Source organism: Lagopus muta, chromosome 3, assembly GCF_023343835.1.
Source record: "Lagopus muta isolate bLagMut1 chromosome 3, bLagMut1 primary, whole genome shotgun sequence".
Taxonomy (NCBI): domain Eukaryota; kingdom Metazoa; phylum Chordata; class Aves; order Galliformes; family Phasianidae; genus Lagopus; species Lagopus muta.
Genome location: NC_064435.1, coordinates 83,238,059 through 83,260,463, shown reverse-complemented (window position 1 = coordinate 83,260,463; position 22,405 = coordinate 83,238,059). Strand labels below are relative to the sequence as shown.

The 22,405-nt window shown below is 39.1% G+C and overlaps 1 long non-coding RNA gene across 2 annotated transcripts in view; it reads right to left on the bottom strand.

Annotated features, from left to right (window-relative positions):
* Positions 1 to 22,405, bottom strand: part of LOC125691028 (uncharacterized) — a 237,164-nt gene that overhangs the window by 18,185 nt on the left and 196,574 nt on the right. The gene's annotated exons all lie outside the window — the stretch shown is intronic.

The following is a 22,405-nucleotide window of genomic DNA, read 5'->3' as shown; positions in this document are numbered from 1 at the left end:
ATGGCTTTGAAAGACAGAATTTTTCCAGCTGTTTAATAACACAACTAGAGCAGATTTTCACTTGCCGCAAACAAGCTTAATTCTATCAACTGTAGTAGGAGTAAAGAGGTCCACAGTCACGAAGCCAATATTCCTGAATGTCTGTTGGATACACTGAGTAATGATCCCAGAACACATTTTGTGGCCGCACACCACTGATAAGGCACAAGCACAGGAGTCAGCTGAATAGAAGCCCTTCAGCTAAGCAGTGAAGATTTGCATACACTCTATGTGAGCCACTGGATCAGACCCATGTATTCCTGACTGCACGGAAAACGCTGAGCCTAGTTCTAATTGTAAAACCTGTGCCTCAAGCAAAGCACACTTAATCCATGCTGCAGGTGGTATCCTCTACTTGCATGAGTAAAATTACTCACACGAGCTTTCTCTTGCCTCCTGTCTGTTATGTATGCAATTTGGCAAACTCCAAGGTGGTACGATAAGGCTCAGATGGACCATAAATAATATTCATCGCCATGATATAAGGCATGCATACAGAAAGGAGTGGCTGTCTCTTTTTGAAGAGGAAAATGTACAAACTATAAAGAAACAGTGTTCTTTTCAAATCTTGCCTTCCAGAAATTTGTGCTAATTTTAACTCCTACCTCTATCTGAAAAGAGCAAAGAGGATCGAGGCTATGATGAGCACAACTGCACTTTTCAATGAGCATTATTTGTTTCCAGTTATCAGAAACAAAAATATATGCGTACAGCCCTCTTCGTTCAGAGAGGAATGTCAGTGAAATGTGTTTACATATTATTTCCCCAGTGACACACTTCAAAAAACAAACAAACAAAAAAAAAACCCACAACAACCCAAAACACACCAATGATTCTGTATGTAAATAAATGATTTACTACAGCTGAACACAAGCAGTGTTGCTACTGTGGCAAAATCTACCGATCCCTGGAAAGACACTGGAGATGATTTCCAATATGCAGGGTTTATGCGAGTAGATGCAGGCATATCCCAGAAGGTTGCTAAGGAACTAGCAGATACATGCATTTTCTGCAGATCTGACATGTAAAATATATCCCTATTTCTTGGATTAGGCAAACTGAGAAAGCTATAGGAAATGAGATGCTCACATCGACTTCTCCTTATTTTCCTTAATCAAGAAACCCCTGAGAACAATAACTATGAATAATTCAATCCTTCACTAACATTTGGTGCAATTAATAACGGTACTTTAAAGCTGCTAGCTTTGTATATCTTTTTATGCATAATTAAAGGGTGTTGATATTTAAGTTTTCAGCCAAGGAAAAAGCTAGGTTTGGTTTTGCTGGCAGCAGCTGCTCCTGGCTTCCCTACAATGCGATAACCTGATGTTGCCCCATCCCCATACACCCAGCACAGTTAGCTTTCTTCTCTGCCACCACTCCTGGGCTTTCTTCATCGTGCTGGAATTCTGTTCTCTGTCTGAATCAGCAGCTGCCTGTCTGCTTCCTTCTCCCCTCTCCATGCTGCACACACTAACTGTTTGGAGCTGCGGTCAGAACACATCTCATTTCGTTATGGTTGCTTGTCATTGAGGGCATGGTCTTGGCAATGCGATTTTCTGATTCGTGCTTTCAAACAATTCCAAATATAAATGTAAAATTAAAAAGTCTAAAAAATGGGGAGCTACTAGTGCATTAGATTATCTGCTCCTGTGACTCAAGGAGTCCCTGGCTTTGAAGTGACCAGAGAATTCCAGAGAAATTTCCCTTTTTAAAAACATGCTCCAAATTTCTGTGGTGACACTACATGCTTTGTCACCTCAGTTTCCTTTTACATCACCAGAGAGTTCCTCTAGCACATTACTTTATTACTTTTGCCAAAGAGCAACCCTCTGACAAAAGCTCCAATAAGAGATTTTACGTCATTTTTCCAATGTTTTTATTATTATTATTTTTTTTTTAAAGTGATTTCACTTTCAGCACTTCCTGGCAATTAGGAAAAGTGTTAAGTCAGGAACCAAAAGCTATGGATGAGTGATTTGTATTTCTCCTTTAGATCAGAACTAAAACTACTACTAAAAGTAAAACTACTATGCCAGGTTTATAATAAACACAAAGACTTGTCCTTTGCTTTCTATATGATTTAGCAAGATTTTGAAGTGGCATACATGAATGCATCACCATTTTAAGTCCCATCTCCATATGTGAAAACTATTACATCTTGCAGCTTTTGCAACTTTTAAGTTCAGCTCAAGGAAGACAGGAGCAGAAACACATCCACCTTTCATCAAAACGCCAGGCTGCTGCCAGCACTCCACAGCCTTAAAGCAAGCACTGCTCCCTAGAGCTACAGCAAGGACAAACTTTAAGTGCAGTCTCAAACTGTAGTCAAGGTAAACTGGCTAATTGCATTCAGTAAGTTCTCATTTTCTTGTGACAGAATGATTTGTAAAGGAAAAATAATTACAGGTTAATGAGGATATTGGCTGATGGACTACGGCACAGGGTTGTGTGTATTCATCCTCTCAGTTTCCTCTCCACAACAATTGTTCCTGTATTTTTTTTTTTTTTTACACACCTCGTGTTCCTGAAATCCCTTGAAGTATTCCAGAGGTTTGCAGATCACTGAATAGTCTGAATTTGATAAAGACTTTCTCTGTAACTGTGGAATAAGTTGCATAAGGGAACCCTAGTCTTTCCTACAGACCCAGTCTGGATTTGTACTGTTGACTGCACAGAGAAAAAACAAATTTTGTTTCCATTTATTGTAATGGAACAATAGGATCATGAAATGACTTGGGCTGGAAGGGACCTCAAAGCCCACTCAGCTCCAGACCCCTGCCATGGGCAGGGCTGCTCCCCACCAGCTCAGGCTGCCCAGGGCCCCAAGCTGGCCTTGAGCACCTCCAGGGATGAGGCATCACAGCTTCTTTGGGAAGCCTGTGCCACTGCCTCACTTAATTTGAGAGAAAAGCCTATATTCCAATGCTTAAATCCATAGTTATATACTTGGAAAGGTCTTTAAAGGGCCCGAATAGCTGCAAAACCAGCTGCGCCTTGGGCACAGAAAATTAAGGCTAATACTTTTAAACATGATAATGTCATGCAGAAGTGAAAGTCTGCATTCAAAAATGGCGTAGGACCAGAAATCTAGGCACCCAGACACCTTTTATAATTCTGAGTCCTTAGAAGGGCTGTGATGACAGGCTTCCGAGGGTTCCTAAATGCTTGAGCAACTTTTGAAATATATTTAGGCTCTAGAGGTCACACAGACACCTCAGAATATTTTTCTCCCAGATACTAAATATGTGATTAAATAGTCAGCTGCCTGTAAGGCTATTGGCTTGTTTCCCCAACCCAGGAAGGACTAATATCATGCCAAAATCTTTTTCAGGCTCTTCCCTCAGGCTCAATTTATTAATTCAGAAAAAAAGGAAAAAAGAAAAAGAAAAAAAAAAAAAAAAAAAACAATCACCATCTCTCACAAAACATGGGGCTGCCTGGGCCATTTTCCCATGCTGCAGCTCCCCCTGCTCTAAAGCCAGAATTTAATGAGCTTTCTCAGCTCTTAGGAAGCAAACCCTGACCCAAATGAGTCAGGGAACGAGCAGAATTCAGAACTCCTGAAGCTCTGCACCTTTACAGCGACTTCTGTCTCCTACTGGAGTGCATGACCTCAAACTTCAGGCCTAGCATCAAACTTTTTAGGAAAGTAGCCCAGTAGATGCATAGTTAAGCTCCTACTTAGAAATCTGATTTCTAGTTCCCATTTCTGAAAACACGCCTACTGTTCTGAAAGAATTTGCTGAAAGGCCCTATGGGACATGGTCATTGTTGCCATTAAATGTTTGCATCCTAAAATCATACTGGAAGGGAAAAAATGTGTAAGTCACTGCTCATAATGGCAACAAGGTGCCTGTATATGGGTCTTAGCTCGCTTAGCATAAGGCATCTGGAGATGTACTGGGATTGACATGTGCTGTTTAATGTTGTCCCCGTCTCTGCTAGAGCATTTCCACTAAGATCTTCTAAATATAATAATAATTGGCAAGTTTATTCCAAACATGGCCCCAAATTCTGAAGAGAAGAAAAAAAAAAACAAAACAGCCAGAGTCTGGCACTCTGTCATTTAAATGACATGAAGTGCAACGATGGGTGTTGCATGTGGCCACAATGGGCAGAGCAAAATCCCCATTCTGTATTGGCCCATTCTGGCCAATAGTGCAGCATTTAAAGATAAATACTCAAAGTCACTATAAAATGTGGAGGGGAAATGGATAAAGATGATAAATACAATGCCACGCAGGGCAAACATGGGTAGAAATAAACAGAAGCTATTTGCCTCTTTAAAATTTTCCAGATTACTATCTCCTCATTCCTGCCTGACCTTGGATACTCTTGAAAGAAAAATATTAAGGATCATGAGCTCTCAAAGTCACCCTTAACAGTACTGATAGCCCATATTTTTGGGCCTAACAATGCATACAACTCAAAGCCAAGTTCAAACACTGAGAAATCCTTTAATGCTTCTCCCTACACTCAGGGGAAAACTTGAAGTTTTTGCAGAGAATGAGTGAATTAGAGAAGTAGACTCTCCCTCTCAAATATACACAAACACATCAAACAGACAGGAAAGACAGACAGCCAACTTTGAAACAAAAGAAAACAAAACAAACACAGAAACAAAACAACGGGATTCTGACAAGAAAGCCATTCTGTCATCTCAAACATTGCCAGTATCTCCCAGATGTGCATTAGCAGGTATGAAGCACACCCGTGTCAGCCTTCAAAGCACCACCTTTTTCCCAGTGCAGTTTCAGTTACCTCCAACTTTGGCATCACGACATCTCATTCTTCAGTTATTTCCTCCACAGCCAACATGTTAGTATCTTTAGATATCCAATATTTACCTCCCAGTAAATACTGTGTCTACACCGTGTCTTAATAGCATGGCCAAGCACTGGCTTTTGGCTCTTCTTCTGCAAGAAGGATGTAATCACCTACAGTCCTCAGATCTAGGAGAACAACTTAAGCTTGTTTTAGTTTACGTTAAAAGAAGAATGGGGCATCAGTAAATGCTTACTGTAATTACAGGAAAAAGATCGTGCAAGAAAAAATTCATTTTAATTAAACTCTATGCCTTTTAACTCTTGAGAAGTTTTTTTTCCATTTGTTTTTGTTTTGATTTCGTTTTGCTGCCATTTAATTTAACAGAAGGGGAAATTTTAACACAATTCAAAGCAGCTCATTTTTAAAGCAGGCAGAGAAAATGTAACCTAAATAGGTATTATCTTTTAGCTAGAACAACCAGAAAGGTTTGATGCGATTGTAATTTACCCACATGGGCAAAATAGAGAAGGGAGATAAAAAAAAAAGTCAAATGAGGGAAAAGCAGACTTATTTTTAAAGGTGTTGTTTCAACTGATTTCTTCATACATCTCTACAAGTGCAGAGAAATCAAATGGGTACTCTACCATCCCTTCTTCCACCATCACTTTGATTTTCTGTGTCATCTGAAAACTGTTACTGTCACGTAATCAGTTCAGGGGAACTTGAATTGGAAGCGACACCTCACAAAACATATGAAAATACAGACTTCACCTGACCTAAATGTTCTATAATCCAGGGCCAAATCTTTATAAATCCCATGGCTCTGCAACTCCCACTGATTCCACAAGGGCTCAGGAGCTCTCAAGAGTCAGCACTGTTCAGCTGGATCGTTCTTGGAATGAAGTCAATGGGAATGCTGCCAACGATCGCATTAGTTTAAGGCACAAACCATAATTCAGTGGACTGGGATGTCAGAGCCAGCATTAAGCTTAGAAGAGAGAGAGAAACTCATGAAAAAGAAAACTTGGCAGCACGCATAACTCTTCTGTTTGAGGTGGGACTTCAGCTCGTTGGGAGATAATAACCTGGAGCAAGGGGAAGACTGTAGGAACAAATCCATTTTGTGCTACTCCCATGAATATCTCCATTGACTTCAGTGGGAGTTACTTTTCTGAGTAAGGTGAGGATTCAGAGGTGAATGCTCCTACAAAGTACAACACATGAACTGTAGAAATTTACAAGCATTTCAGGACTAACACCCAGCCTGTTAAAACTAGCAAATTAGCCACTTGGGATTAACCTTGCAGTATGATATTCATTATTCACCAGCACAGCAACCCAACGGAGACTAACTATGAAATCTGATATTCATTAAACCTCAGTACAGCATCTCTGTGGTGGCCTGACATGCAGCCCTGTGTGTGTGCAGTTGTGTGTGTGGTTACGTACAAGTACTACAAAATATGATGGCGAGGGGGAGGGACATACATTTTATAAAGGACACTAATTCAGCGCAAGCAGTGGCTGGCCTCACAGGGTTCTCCAGTAATGATGCCAAGTAACATTTGTCTTCCAGGTCAGACAATTTTTTTAATCCTAAATCTACTCATGCAAAGACACAGCTTATAGCTTGCAGATGGCTCGTTCTGCTGATCTGCCAGTATTCACACTCAGAGTGTGGAATTATATCACATGAGCTAGGGGATTGCTGTCTTTTTTCATGGCTTTGTTATTGCAGGAAAAAAAAACAACCAAAAAACAACAACACAAAAAAAACCCACCAACACAGCTAACCAGAAAAATAAGAAAAAGAAGGATACTGAATTCATATTTGTGGGGGAGATTCTTAAATTTAATTTAAGAAGACAGGAATAAAGGCAAACATGAGGTTCCCATCAAACACTATCTCTTACTCATATGTTTATCAAGACAGCTAGAAACTGGGGATGCAGTACATATTTTAAATAAAGGATGCACTAAAAGCAAGAGGAAGTTTCTTTCTTTTTCTCTCAGTCTGGGGTTTACTCACATTTTCTGTTGTTTTTTTTCTTTTCCCCTAACAGTGTCAATATTTAATAATAATTGTTATAAACATGAAGAGCCTCAAATTCTTTAACAATATGAATAATGGTATACGAGTATGAAAGCTTAAATTTAATCCCAGATAAAGAATAAGGTTGCATCTTTGTAAAGCAGGGGGACTGTATTAATTCATCAAAAAGTGTTCAGAGACTGTACCAGTACAGCTCAGAAAGACTAACCTGTGCGATCTGTAGTCTGAGAAATAAAATAAATTCATTGCTGCCAATAGAGCTTTAAAAAAAAAAGTTTTTTTTTCCCTTTGGAATATTATTATTATTATTATTGTTTTACATGAAGATCTATTTTCTAAAAAAAACTGAAGATCAAGATGTCTCACAACAATTAAAGGACAAGAGAGATATGGACCATTGGAGAGAATCAAAAAAAAGGACCATGAAGACGATTAAGGGACTAGAATACTCCTCCTGTGAGGAAAGGCTGAGAGAGGACTCTTTAGCCTGGAGAAGGCTTTAGGGCAATCTCATCGATATGTGAGGCCAGGCTCTTTTCAGTGGTGCATAGTGCTGGAATGACAAGCAACAGGCACAAACTGAGAAACAAGAGGTGCTGTCTGGACATCAGGAAGCAATTCTATACTGGGAGAGAGACTCAGCACTGGCACAGCTTGCCAGAGGGGTTGTAGAGCCTCCATCTTAGGATATATTCAGAAACTATCCGGATGTGGTCCTGGGCAACCTCCTGCAGATGGCCCTGCGTGAGCAGGGAAGTCGGACCAGATGACTTCCAGAGGTCTGCTCCTACCTCAACCATTATGTGATGCATCATGTGAAAGGTGTCATTAACTAACAATGAATGGTTGGGTGAGGAAAGTGAAATGAGCTGAATCACAGTATTTTTCCCCTCCTTCCTCCACTCACTCAACAAACTTAAAAATCAAACTACTCTACTCACAGCATAATTGTAATCTGATACCATTCCTGGTTCAGTTTTTCTTCTGTCAAGAACACTAAAATAATTGGTGAGAGAGGTGTACTTGTCCAGAAAAAAAAATGAAAAAGCTTTTGAATCATCATATGATAAAAGCCCAGAAACAAATAATTGGTACAGAATATTGAGCTAAGAAAAAAAGAAGTGAACTATGAGGGCTGTTCCAAAAGTACTGCCTCCTATTTTATGATGTTGGCCCCCAGCATCAGGAGGGGGATGTTGGTGGTATGGCAGTAGAGATTGAACCTTCTTGCCAGTATTCCAATGCTGTGTGACAAATGGCAGCAGAGGGGCAGTCCGACAAAACGGCATCTGACATGAAAGTGCGTATGAAGCAACGATGTGCCACTTGAATTCCTCCATGTGGAAAAAATAGCACCCATTGACAATCACTGATGCTTGTTGAACGTTTCTGGAGACCAAATAGTGGATGTGAGCACAGTGAGGCAGTGGGTGGTGTGTTTCAGTGGCGGTGATGGTGGCAGTGGGTTGGATCTGGTGGTGCAGATTTTTCTAAGCCCAGCTTAATAGCTCCCTAAGAAAGTAGCATGTCTGCTATTTCTACAGCCTTCCTGAGAGATTTTGAATGAGGAGAAGCTGGTAACACCCATGCTTGTAAAATCTTGTTACAAGAGTGTCTATTATGTGAAAGTATTCCAGAGCTTCTGCTCTACAAAAGGAAAATCAAGCTACACAACGTACAAGGACAAACTATCTTTGAGAGCATTTTGATACAGCCTCTGTCTAGGACAGAAACCAGCAACAACAGTCCAATCTTTTTCAAATCTCATAAAAAATTCAGTGCACAGTTTAAGAGAGTATTGGGTCTCTTTTTTTCCCTCTACTTTTATCTATGCCAGGTTACCAATCCCTAAAGAGGATAATAGTTTCTACAGCGCTCCTTTGGGAGATTTCAGCTAGGTGTGGCCTAATTGTGAGATGTGCCGCCACATGAAAGCTTCTGCAGGGCAAGGAACGGAGATTATGTTCACATTTAAATCATTCTGTGGTAGGCAAAACAGCAGGATTTGTAGCCTGTAATGTTCGCAGCACCCTTCCAAATAGGGCTTAAGTGACACAGTCAAGTTGGGATATGCAGAGTGAGGAAAATGCATCAAACAATCCAGGTGGAAAATCATGTCAAAACTTCCTTAACTCCAGTTATGAAAAAACTCTTAAAATGTTTCAGAAGCCCACAGAGAGAGTAAGGATCTGGCAGATTGATGGGGGGAAAAAAAAAAATAAAAATCAATGATGGGAACAGAGCAGGCTGTAGCTCTTGTTACTGTCCCTGACTCATGACCCTCTCTGCCCATCAAGTATAAAAAGAACAGTATTAATTTACAGGGTGGGGGTTGTGAACCCTAATTTGTTAACATTTTAAAAAGAATTGTGAGGTCCTAAGATGAAGAGGCCAAATTTAATGCTCATTGTTTAGGCTTTAGGCTGCCTGTGCTCAAACAGAACTCCCACTGAGACTGGGAGCTGAACAACAGTTCCATAAGTTGGTCCATTTTTCCTAGGAAAATGAGACAGTTGCAAAGTACAGTTTGCTCACTGCATTCATTCAGCACTCTGGAGATACAGCATGATGGCTTGTTGCACATCTCAGAAAGCTTCAGCAACATTGCAAAGGCTTTGAATTCTTACAAGGCTACGTTATCCAAGAAAGACAAAGCTGCTGGCAAAAATAATAAACCAGCACTCCACACCTGATTGAACAGCATTGTTTTTCAGTCCAATGCCAGGCCAAGTTCTCTGGTCAATGAAGACACACAGTAACTGAGAGCTATACAAACTGCAGGTTTTCCAAATGCAGCACTGAGCAACTTGCTTTGGAGAAGTTATGCACCAAACTGTTTTTAGCTCAGCAACTTGCAGGATCCAGCCTCCTCTCCCTACAAAAAAAAAAAACAAACAACCCTTCCACAAATCCCAAAGGTGCTGGAATGTAAATAAGGTAAACTGAACCCTTAAATCATCTGCACATGCATACACTACCTACAGCATTTTTGATTGCTAACTGTAAGCAGCTGCCAATTTCCCGCTAATGCTCAGACAACTTGCTAACTGATCTGCAAGTCCCAAAAGTGTGTTATCTTTAATGTGCCACTAATTTTGCTAAGAGCCTACTTATAGTGTCTTTTTTTTACCTTACAACTAATTAAAGCTGTCTTTTTTATTTTTTAAAGTAGAGAAAGAAAGGCACCTGTGCATGTGGCCATTTGTCCTTGGTGAGAGGAAGAAAACCCAATCTGTTCACTTAACAAGATGGATGTTACAAAAGTTCTGTTTTGCTTGGAAAAGAAATGCATGAGTAAAAGCTCCAAACCTAGCATTATTATCTCTAATTACAATTGGCAATATGTGGCAATCATAATTATTCATTTATGCAAAATAGCTTACAGTGTGTCTCATTTTTTATTCCCTGTTAAAGGATGGCTTGACAAAAGAAGAAAAAAAAGATTATAGTACTGAACATAATTGTGCTAAATGCTCAGTCATTTTGTTTAAAAAATACTACAAAACTAAACTGCTATTTCTGCAGAGACAGAAAATAATTTAACAAAGATATATAGTATACTCTGCAGGTGGCAATCCATCCAGAAAACATATTTCCCTGAAAAAGAGAGATATTTCACAGCGAAATTGAAGAGCATATTTTTTGCCATTTCTGTCTTTCTTTAAATGAAAAAAAAAAAAAAAAGAAGAAAAAACTCTCCCTTTTTTAATCTAGCATATGCTTCCCCTGTTAGTAAAAAGCTAATTTGCAAATAGTCAGAGGAAAGACCATGACCATAATAACTTGCTATGGTTCTACAACATGACACTCTTATTTCAGCTGTACCACAGTACACTGAGGCAGTGGAAGAAAATCAGGTGCTCTTCATACTTAAAAAAAAAAAAAAAAAAAAAAAAAAGGAAGAGGCAGTTCATGCTGCTCACAGAGATAATCTCTACTTATAGATATATTTTGGAATAACTCTCCAATTCAGGCCTGCAGAACAAAGTGTGTAAAAAGGCACAACCCATAGAAGATGTTAATCATTTTCCTATCAGGTGCTGAGGTTAGGTACTGTGCAAGATCACCTACCCAGCACACAAAGACTCAAATTCAGACACCAAGAATCCAGAAAATCATAGAATCACAGTATGGCTTGAGTTGGAAGAGACCTTAAAGATGATCCAGTTCCAAGCCCATGTTGCGGGTTGAGTTGCCACCCACAAGGTCAGGCTGCACAGGGAAACAATACTGGTAAGGCTGTTAGAAAAAAAATGGAAAGATATTCCAAACCCTGGATGAAATACACAAAAAGGCTTCAATTCTGACACACTGCACCAGATGACTGATGTTTGCGCTTGGCTCCAGTCTCAAACCGATAGAACAATCCTCCCCCCCATCACCCTTATTCTGGTCTAAAAGCAAAACTGAAGGCAATGGAACAACAACTGTGAAAAGGATCGCTCACAGAACCAAGGGTTTCCTAGACGGATAGGCATTAAATAACTTTTTCAAAATGTCTTAGATTTGTAAAAACGTGGATGACTAAAATCAAATAGGAAGCAGATTTTTTTTTTCCCCTGCTGATGGTGTTGATTAGAGAAGAGGAAATGGAGATCACCATTGGAATGCATGGGAAAAGCCAAGCTTCCAGAATAGTAATGTTAAGTTGCTCTATGTATTTAAAAAAAAAAAAAAAAAAAGGTCAGCTTCATGCAGTGGTTGACACAGCGGAATTTGTCTCCTGAATTAGTAAGTGATGGCAGAAAATGAGGAAAGTATGGTTGATAAGTGTACACAGAAAATTTGCATAAAGGAAGCAAAATATAAATCTGGAAAAAACATAATATGGCATTGCCATTACTTTCCACTTTGCTTTTACCGTCAGACACAGTAAATGATTAACACACGAGTTTGTCTCTCTTTTTCTCTTGAGAGCACATGTTTGGGTTGCAGGAGAGACTAACTAGGCCCAGCAGTGACTTCTTACTGTAATTAAATCATTGTGTCTTGATCCATCACCACTAAAACACTTCTACCCTTCACACAGCACCAGGAGAAAGATCCTGTTTCTATTGAAGTCAATGGTGAAATTCCTCTGTTTCTTTAACAGGAAAATAGGATTGGATCCTGCGTACAGTACATGCTGTAGCAGACAGTTCAGTCACGCATGCTGTTATCTGAGCTTGCGCTTTACAGAGTGTTTGCTTAACTGAGTGCATTGCAACACTTAGAGCATGACATACTTCAGTTACAAAAATTGATTGTTTTATTGTTTTATACCATAGATTGCAATCAGATGGCACTAAATGCTGAGACATTACATGTGAGATCCTGAGATGAAGGAAGATATTACATTTGCCTTCGGATCTGTGCTATGAAATGGAAAGCACCATTGTCTAATTTAGCAATGGCAGAACAAATGGATGCTGGATCTACAAAGCATGAGTTGAAGTGAAGAAGGCATTCACTTGCAATAGCTGAGAACTGCAGTCCAGCCCCTTCTCCAGTGATAGCCCAATATAAAATGGTGAGGTGTGCAGACAACCAGGGATGAAAAGACATTCTTTTGCCAGCTACGTTCATCTAACTCCCCATCCTACTTTCAGCGATTCACGTAGGTGGGTAAAAATGGAACATTATCACTCAGTCATCCAGACACTACAGACAACTTATTTGTCAGTTATTGTCACATGGATCAGTAAGGATGGTTTATATGAACCACCAAGGAGACATGCAGAGAACTGCATATATTTTATAAGGATAGCTATATGAAATACAGAATTTTCTCCACAATGAAACTGTTACTTCTTCATCTTTCTTATAATTTTAAATGGAAGTGGCAACTCATCAGTAACTGAGAGTTGCAAACTACAGAACGTACATTAAGAAAAACAATCTGGAAATAGCAGCATCATTCATTTCAGTATTTATTTCAATATAAAGCAATCACTTCAGCATTTTTGATACTAGAATGCTTCATTTTAGTATAGTGAATCAATGTGAAGTGTCTCACTGGTAGTCAGCTGCTTCTAAAATGCATAGAAATGTAGAACTATTAAAATTGGAAAAGACCTCTAAGATCATCTGGTCCAGCTATCACCACCATGCCCACTAAACCATGTCCCTAAGTACTATATCTACATGTTGCTTGAACGCCTCCAGGGACAGTGACTCCACCGCCTCCCTGGGCAGCCTGTGCCACTGCCTCACTGCTCTTTCTGAGAAGAAATTTCTCCTGATATCCAACCTGAATCTTCCCTGGCACAACTTGAAGCCATTATCTCTCGTCTTATCACTGTTCTCTGGGAGAAGAGACCAATCCCCACATTTTTACAACCTCCTTTCAGGTCACTATAGAGAATATAACCACTCCAGTTGTGTTAACTCAAGGCACCCGGAGTTTAAATGTACAACACAGTCATTCTCTCCTATAGATCAGGCTTCCTGACCAGACTTTATGCTCCTCATGGCATTCAGAGACTTATGACAGTTGTAATATGTCACTTCATAAAGTCAAGAGAGAATCTTCATGGGCATACAGGAAAACTAGGGGAATCTCCAACAACAACCTTATAGGACTGCAGAACTAAGCTAAAACTCCTAATGCGATTGTAGCTTAATGCTTCATTTAATTCAGGTCAGATACTACAGTTAAAATGAAAATGCTTGAAAGAGGAAAAAAAATCTGACAAAAGAAAATTTTTTGAAAGTTTCCTACATAAAATTTCAAGTTTCCAAAACAGTGGATTGTCCATCTGGAAACCATATGCTGGAAATTTCCAACAAGCCTTGAACATAAGGCACATTCTACCCTCAACCTCATAATGATTGGCTACTACAGATAATAAAACTGATAATCAGTAAATTTTAAAATTCAAAAAGGCAAAATAATTTCATTTTCACATTTGTCAACATAAACCTATGGATTTCTAGGTAACTTTTTGCCATAGCTATCTCTACTATTTCACATGCCGCATTCTTTCTGCCAATATTATCGTGGCTAGTATCAGCCTCTCCAGATATTCTTCCTTTCCACTTCATTGAAGACACTAATTATTCTGGCCTTGGAACTATTGTCTTACATTATTCAGAAAGTTATTTTTTATTATACAGAAGTTTAAATTCTACATTATACAAAACACAGAAATTTTAGGTGGGTTTTATTCTTCTATGCCTTCTTAATACAGCTTCCATCAGTTTGCCTCCAGCATGCCTATTTTTAAAGAGGACTGGTAAGGTAGCTCTCTATTGTACAGATGATTTTTGGAATCTTAAATGGAATTTCTCCAGAGTCTTCCATGGTATTATATTTATCATTTGCAAGATGCAATCTGAATATTAACAAATCCATCCTCTGGCTGGGAATTAAATTGTCTTATCTCAGCTTTTCATATGTGAAAAAAATACAAAAGGGCTAATATCAGATGTAAAGAACATTACATGAAATTCATAGGCTTGGTGCACAGATTTAGGAAAGGCATAAGGTATATGGTTAACATGATTCCAGAGGAATCAGAGGTTATCTTTTGTACAAGTCCTTGAGTTTTATCCATAGTGGTTGTACAGCCTACGCCTAAATTTGTTGCTGCACGCTCAGCTTTGAAGTCTAGCAAACTCACACTCCTAGCTCTTCAGAAACTGTTTAGCTCTTCTTTGGAAAGAAGCAATGCTCATTATAACTCAAGCATAGGAAATCCTTCATTACTCCTTACAACCACCAAACAGCATATCAAGTAATAAGAAAGTTTAAAAAAGGTTAGGAACTTTCAAAGTATAACTTACGCATTTTTTGCAGATAACCAACACATAACAAAATGATATCAAATTCACTGATTACTTTCAAAAAAAATTTACCCTGATGAAAATGCTGCTAGTGGAATAGCAAATCATTTAACTGTGCAAAAAATTAGCTCTTGGAAAATAAAGAGCAAAATCAGAATGTTAACTCATAAAAATATGCAGGCCTCAACACTAGGCTTTCTTGAATCTTTCCATCATATATTTCTTATTCTCATCCTTCAAAATTCAACTTCAGAAGAGACAACAGGGTGTGCTTTGGGACTGAGCCACTCAGTCTGTGTAGCCCTGATGTCTTGCTTTTAGCAAACACCACTGTACATTCACACTGTACAAAAAATAGATAAAACAGGACAGGTGGGTGCAATTGTTTCCCATTTAGTCAAGGACAAAACTTCCACTGACTTCAGTAGGGCCGCCCTTTCTATCACTGCCTGTCCAATTCAATAAGTACATATGCCTTTTCTTCTAAGAAGAAACAGGTTCCCTTCAGGATCAGTAGTATTAAGATGATATAAGAATGGGTATGTTTGTAATTATTTAGCTTGAACTGTACACTGAGGACTAATAAACAATTACTAGCATAGCTTAACAGTTTCTAGAACACTGAGATAGGTTCTGAAGAATCAGAGGTTACCTGGGGAAACGTGACTGTGTAATTCTCTGGGTAGCGTGCAATTTCTTTGGTTTCAAGTTTGAAAACAAAGCAAAAGAATGATTTGTCATGTTTCATATTTGCAAACCAATATGCCTACGCTCATGTGGTTTCCATCTTAGGCAGAGTGTAAAGAGGAAGTAAAATGTCAAGTTGTTTATTTCTGTGCAATTTTCTTATCTCAAAATAACACAGAATTTTCTAAATCAGATCTGTCTTTAATAATAGTCAGAGGAATTCCTTTGCTGGGCAATGTTGCTTTTACATAAATCTTATGATCTGGAAATAGAGGAGTTAAATCCCTTTTGACAATTTTGTCAAACCCAAAAACATCATCTGAAACAGCAGCCTTGTTTTTTAAGGAAATAGAGAAATTGTTTTTCTTTAGTTCAGCCTGCCTATTGCTTTTTCTTATTCTTCTCTTTCATATTCTCCTGTTGCAGATGAAAACAAAGGCAGAGACAAAGAACACCTAGAAATCAACTCTTCACAATCATAAGCTTTAATAGCATGCAAAAAATGAGTGTGCTTAGATCAGCAAATTGTTCTCTACCTCCACAGAGCAATCATCACTGCCAGACATGTGATCAAAGTTCTAGAAGTTGAGAAGCCAAGTGTTTTTCTTAGACACCTTAGGCCTGATTTCAAAATATAAGTGACTCAATTACATCATTCTTTTTGAAAAATATGTATTTCAGCATCTAAGCAAGTGCTCCTGCCTCATGCCCTTTTTAACTGTCCATTTCATAGATTAATGAAACGAAGGAATAAGTTCCCTATATTTATGTGTATTTTATTCCAAAACCATTCTGCAGATAAAACTGATGCCATGTTTACGGAAAAGACCGTTTCCCAACATAACTACCACCAATTCAACACCTTTAAATGTTCTTGTCTGTGCATGCATGTGCTTTCAAACGTGTGTAAAAATGCACACTTCCTCCATTCTCAATTCACAAAGAGAGAGGTTCAGCTGCAGTGACATGGAGACACAAGTCTCAAGGAAACAAGTAAAAAGTGCTCTTCAGAGAGACACAAGAAGACTCGCAGAGAAATGCTTTTTTAACCTTTCTTTGGATACTTTAAAGTTGAGCAACTAGTTTAGGCTAGATATCCAGGCACCTGTAGGGGGTGATTCATCTTCTTCAGAGATAGGGCTCTAAAACGAGATGTATTAGCTGCCTACTGGAGGTGCCTATCTCTCGCCATTGACTAGAGAGGGAGTCTAGATGACTAGCTTAGATTAGATACCTAAGTTTTAGGCAGATAAATTGTCTTGCCTGAGGTTACATCATAAATATGTGGCAGAACCATGATTTGAACCTATGCATTCTGTATATAGCTGGTAGGGAACTATTTAGTCAAATCTAGCACTTTTATTACAAAGATTTTGCATGTGCACAGTAAACTATTAGACAAGAGCCACACACACACACCAAGAAAGCATGATAAATTGTCAGTCAGTCACCAGTCTCCAGTCACCAGTACGTCAGAGATCTAGCTTAAATGTCTAAAACAAGCAGTAAGTCTGTGGTCACAGACCAAAAGAAAAAAAAAAATCATTAACAACAAAACAAACAAAAGAAACCCAAACATTCCCAATTCAGTGGTGCCTCAAAAAATATCCAATTATTTTAGGAGGAATCACTTCTCATGTATTTAATACTCCCCTCAAACTTCTCATGCTTTTTACCAACAGAGGAAGCAAAATATTACACTGAGAAACCAAGACTGAATGGAAAGATGGTCACATTTCTCTGACATGCTTAGATTGCATTCCTATGGTTTGAAGAATTCAGTAGAATCCTCAGGGATAAGTACAAACGCAACCATCCTAACTCCAGCCTCAACTGGATTGTGGGCATATAACCAGATACAGAAACATTTGTTCACATAAAGCTGAAATCCTCTGTAAAAACAACTGAATAATTGCATTTATGAAATGTTTATGTCACAGAGGAATTAAATTTATTTATACCAGCAGTATATATGTTCTATTTTCTACATTTTGTTTCTCATCCACTTTTCCAATCGATCAAAACATGCTGTTCCCTTAGAGAACTAATGCATGTGATAAAACGGTTTCGCTTATAATTCAAATATTCAATTATGACTCAACAATATTTTTACTTCTTAAATATGATTTTCTTCATGCTCTTGCAAGCCGGAACTACATTCCCTGTCTCTACAAGTTTAAAGGAATGCCCAAAATACTGAGAATAAGATAGACATCTATGTAAAAGTTACTCTGGAAGAAAACTTAAAACCTTCTCTGCAAAATGAAAGGGCATTCAAATATGTAACCAGAATTTAAGACTTCTGTCATGAAACTGGCAAGTCTTCCATGATATATTAATAACGTTGAAATATTACTTAATTTAGAATGATTCATATGGAGTCATTTAGTGGAGATTTCGTCATTTTTATATTTTTGAGATACTGTGTGCCCCGGCGCTTGCTCTATCTTCAAGAAAAAAAAAAGATTATAAAGGAGTTCTCTTGAAGTTTAGCTGCAACACACTAGGATATGAGAAAATATTTTAAGAGCAAATAATGCTAATAGCCCACTCTCAGAGTCCAGTCCATGCCTAACAAAGGTAACATTCTAAGTGAAGTAAAAATTCATTTTTTCCATGGTATAAACATTTTGTAACCTCTCCGATTTCAAAGGTTTCCAAAATACCAGAAGGATTTATTACCTGTAGATTTATTATTACCTATAAATATTGCTTATAAAACATCAGGAATTCTTAATCGTGTCAACAGATTATGGGACAACTGGGAAGGGAAGAGATAGGAAGGGAGAGGGAGGAAAAGTGAAAGAGGGAAAAGTAAGAAAGGGGAAAAGGGCAGGACAGGGTAAAAGGGAAGAGAGAGTCGTTTGGGTTCTTTGTGAAATGCTGCCATCTATGGAGTTTCAGTCGACGTTGCTTTCTACAGCAACGTCAAGGGAAACCACAGAGCTGATTACCTCACAGCGTGGTTAGTTCATTAAATGAAGCTGTTCTTAGGCAATAAACAAGAATATAAATTTTAGGTTTGGCTATAGCATTCAGTTGGCATTAGCTTCTACCGCAGTTATTTCTTGGATGTATAGGCAGCATTGGTAGTTGTCTACTGCAACACTTCATGAAGGCTTTCTTGTGTTCGGTTTTGTTATATATACTGTTCTTATCAGTTGTTGCCCTTACTTTCATCTACAATTTTTTCCTAAATTTCAGGGCACACAGTGCGAATTCTTTGTGCTCTTCTGTGTTCACTGCTGCCTGAATTCTCAAAACAACCAAATAACTAACTAGACACAGTAGTCTCATTTTAGTTGTGTTATCCCTAAAAACAACTAATGCACTTGAAGGATTAAAGACATTATATGTGTATAAACACACTAGTGCTTTTTAACATTTCTGCTAACGACAAGGCAGGAGAGCTGCACTTGTGGGCAGCATAAGTGATTACAAGATGATAAGCTTAAAGAAATAGAAGTATTGGAATCATTTGTTACTTACAACAAACAGTAACTAATTCAAATATTGCAATTTGGAAGTTGTTCAACTTTTCAGGAAGATATAGTCCATTTTCAGAAAAAAAATCCAGAACTGTGGTTATGCTTACTAGAGGACAAGATGCAAATGAAAAGTAGGAGTCATTTTGTTTACTTAAATAACGATTAAAGAGAGACACATTTAATCATTAAAATAGAATTACTGCCCTATGCACTCATGCCTAAGACCAATAAAAGTCTGGATCCCCACAGCTAACTGGTATCCAGAAGCTGTAATGTGAAGTCCAGAGTAACACTGTAAGTAGGATATCTGAAAGATGCCTCTTCCGGATAATGCTGCTTAGGTCTGTTTCCTAAAACTCTCTATCCCTTACCACACCTGCACCTTGCCACCACTTCACTATAATGAAATGTTACCTACAGGAGCACTTGTTACGGCAGGAAAGATACTCCAGACATAGCTCTCACTCACAGCTGCACTCAAACATGGGGCCAGTTCTGCTCTCTTACCTAAGCATAAGCCACATCAAAAAGAAGTGCATCAGCAGAACAAAAAATTAAACCCACTTTATACTCACTTATAAACAGCCGCAATGTAAGTAGCAAAACACCTGCTTTCACATTCACTCCTTCCATCCAGAGCTCAGTACCACCAAATCATCCTAAAAATTAGTAAGGCTACCTGCAGGAGAGCTATTGCATCTCCCACTTTGACTTCTGCCTGTTGCTTAATTTCTAAAATGTTTCTCATTTTTATACATGACAATGACCTCAGAGAGTTGTACTTAGCAGCAAGCTGTGACAGAATTATCATCCCTTGAGCACAAGCATCCATGGACCAAGTTACTAAACACCTGTCCCCTCTGCAGGACATTCAACAGAAAGATGCTAAAATTAGTGAAATTCCATTAGTAACAAATTGCATAATATTTATAAAGATTCCAAGAGAAGCTAAACTTTCACCTCCTAGAGAAATCTTCATGGAGGTCAAAGATGAAATGTTTCTAGAGAATACCTGAAAGCAAACGCTGTTTTAAAAACATTCATTTCCCTTATTTGACTTCCAACCCTCGAACAAGAACCCTGTTTCTTTTCTTTAGTGGGGGGACAGTGGCCAAAGGTGTATCAACAGTAGCCACAGCAAGCATCTAAATTCTTCATTACACCACTGGTGAGGCAGCCAAGTTTACTTCCAGTGCTTAATACGGAGTGGCAGTTTTACTTGCATGTCTTTTGGTGATAGAATTTTTAAAAGATGGGCCTTATGGGTTTTCCTGCCTGCCAGCGCCCAACATAATTGCATGCAATAATCTCTCACTGCTTTTGGAATGATCTTGTTTGCATTTAATTCAAACTCATCTAAACAACGTTGGTTCAGATATCACTGCCCACATTTCAGCAAGTGTTTCATTGGGAGGCTTGGAAGAGCCCCCGGTTTGTTGCACATCATGAAGGAACAGCTTTCACCTCCCAGCCCAGCACGGAGATGAGCCATGGCATACGACAATGCTGTGGCAGCTGTTGGGCTGTAAGCCCAGAGCATTGCAACCGTCAGACCTCAGGCCATGCCAAGAAAGAGCCTGAACGTTCTCCAGTCACTCAACAGGACAACAAACAGGCTGACAGCAGGAGCTACAGACAGGAAAATAGGATGGGGAATAAGACAGTGGTCTCCTTTGCTAAGATGTAGCAGCAGTTCAGATGAACATCCAGTTTCACAAGCAGAATGGGCTGAATGCAGCTGGTACAGAGTTTGCAAATGCTCAGCCACAATCGCCTCCTGTTATTTTCTGCTGAGCTAAAATCAGCCACTTTGCTGTGGAGTGGGGGAACAGATCCTCACCATATACCTGCCCCACAGGTGTAGCGGCCATGTCCTCATGCACCATGCTAAGGTGGAGCATCACCTGTGATAACATTTTTAAACATATTTCTGTGTTTTGTTTTGTTTTTTTTCAGGGGGGAAACCATGTGCCATCATACTCACGGTCAAATACATAAGTCTAAGGAGCTACATTCTTAAGTCTATGGGTCCTGATGAGACGCACTCCACAGTCCTGAGGGAATTGGCTGATATAGTCACCAAGCCACTCTTGAAGATATTTGAAAAGTCATGGATGTCAGGTGAAATCTCTTGTGGCTGAAAAAAAGGCAGCATCGCACCCATTTTTAAGAAGGGTAGAAAAGATAATTCAGGAAACCACCGATCTGTCAGCTTCAACTCAGTGCCAGGGAAAAAACACCTGGAAGCAACATTAAGGCACATGAAAGAGAAGAGCAGATATGGGTTAACCAGCATGGGCTCACCAAGGACAAGTTCTGTCTGATCAACCTTGTAACTTTTTATGGTGGTGTAACTGTGTAAGCGAACAAGGGAATTGCCACTGATGTCATTTATCTGGACTTCAGTAAGGCCTTTGACATGGGCTCCCAGAATGTCCTCTCCAAAGGAGAAAGATATGGATTTGATGGGTGAACTGTTTGATGGACGAGGAACTGGTTGCGAATATTGTTCAGAAAGTCATGGTCAATGGCTCAGTGTACAGATGGACATTTGTTGTGCCCCACAGGGATCAGTACTTGGACAAATGCTCTTTAATATCTTTATCTATGTAATAAACAGTGGGATCAAGTGCATCCTCAGTAAGTTCATGGATGGCACCAGATTGTGTGGAGCCATCAACACACCTGAGGGATGGGATGCTGTCCACAGAGACCTAGACAGGCTCAGGCAGTGAGCCCAGAAGAACCACATACCACATGAGGTTCAACAAAGCCAGCTGTGAGGTCTCGCACTCGAGTCATGGCACTCCACACAATACAAGCTGGGGGATGTATGGACAGAGCACTGCCCTGCTAAGAAGAATCTAAATATGCATGGATAAGAATCATGGATTACCATTATCTCACCAAGTAGAAAAACATTATCTATGTCAGCTAACATGGTCAGAACATTATTTGGTCATTCTGATCAACCTGTAACGCATGCCCTTAACAAAATGCATTTTCCCTACTTCCCTTGTAAGCGAAGAGAGCACACTGCCCTGTTTTGTTGGAAAGATTCAGGCTCAAATTTCCATGTAAGCTGGGTTTCCTATCTGACAAATCTCTCAGTTACTGCAGATAACTTCCCATTTCCAGACTGAACCAGTGAAGTTCCCATTGCTGAAGCTACTGTAAGCTACAGAATATGTCTTACTCGAGAATTCAGATGTCACCCACCTGCCATTAGGCACAACGCACACCTTTTTATAGTCAGCACAGCTGCCCGGAAGGCAGAACAAGAGATGAATAACCATTCCCTAGCCCATTTTATTCACCTGCGAGTCTTCTACACTGCTAAACTGCTTCAGATATTAAGACAGAATAACTAAGACCAGATAAAATATATGAGACAGTATCAAATGGCAATACTAAGTAGTAACATACATGAATAAAAAGTGATTACAATAAATATGAGTCAAATAAATTAATATTTTTGCTTCAGATAGGATTTTTTTTGTTTGGTAACTATTGCTTGTGGTGATGATATAACACATGCTGACACCAAATATCAATTCTAGGTAAATCCAATTAAGCCCAGAAGCAAAACAGCTGGATTAGTAGT